Source organism: Sinocyclocheilus rhinocerous, unplaced genomic scaffold (genome assembly GCF_001515625.1).
Source record: "Sinocyclocheilus rhinocerous isolate Xijiao unplaced genomic scaffold, SAMN03320098_v1.1 scaffold27410, whole genome shotgun sequence".
NCBI lineage: Eukaryota > Metazoa > Chordata > Actinopteri > Cypriniformes > Cyprinidae > Sinocyclocheilus > Sinocyclocheilus rhinocerous.
Genome location: NW_015655082.1, coordinates 2,823 through 3,401, shown reverse-complemented (window position 1 = coordinate 3,401; position 579 = coordinate 2,823). Strand labels below are relative to the sequence as shown.

At 48.9% G+C, this 579-nt stretch overlaps 1 non-coding gene across 1 annotated transcript; it reads right to left on the bottom strand.

The window, feature by feature from the left end:
* Positions 1 to 2: 2 nt before the first annotated feature.
* On the bottom strand, positions 3 to 74 carry trnam-cau (transfer RNA methionine (anticodon CAU)). The gene has a single exon. It is a non-coding gene; the product is annotated as a tRNA-Met (tRNA).
* Positions 75 to 579: the final 505 nt, after the last annotated feature.

Genomic DNA, 579 nt, shown 5'->3' with positions numbered 1-579 from the left:
CTTAGCAGAGGATGGTTTCGAGCCATCGACCTCTGGGTTATGGGCCCAGCACGCTCCCGCTGCGCCACTATGCTGTACATCACCCCAGATGGTACTCAAACCCACAATCACTGACTTAGGAGGCCCATTTTCCATCCACAGATGAGACACTAACCCACAATCCCTGGCTTAGGAGGCCAGTGCCTTATCCATTAGGCCACTGGGGCTGTTATGCACTAGCTAACTTGCCGTTTTACTTCTCCATCTCATTCAGGATGCCTTTAAAATAGACAGACAGAGTCTTCTGGATGAACAACTTCTATGAGAGGACCAAGTGGCCTCAGCATTTCAAGATCAGGCTGTGGATTTTGCCTCTTTTTGGGGGGCTCAGGCATTTTCTAGAAGTTAAAAGTCTTAGCTAGAAGATGGTTTTGATCCATCGACCTTTGGGTTAAGGACCCAACAAGCTTCTGCTGTACAGTACGTCACCCCAAAAGGGAAAGGAACCCACAATCCCTGGCTTAGGAGGCCAGTGCATTATCCATTAGGCCACTGGGGCTGTTATGCAATAGCTAACTTGCCCTTTTACTTCTCCATCTC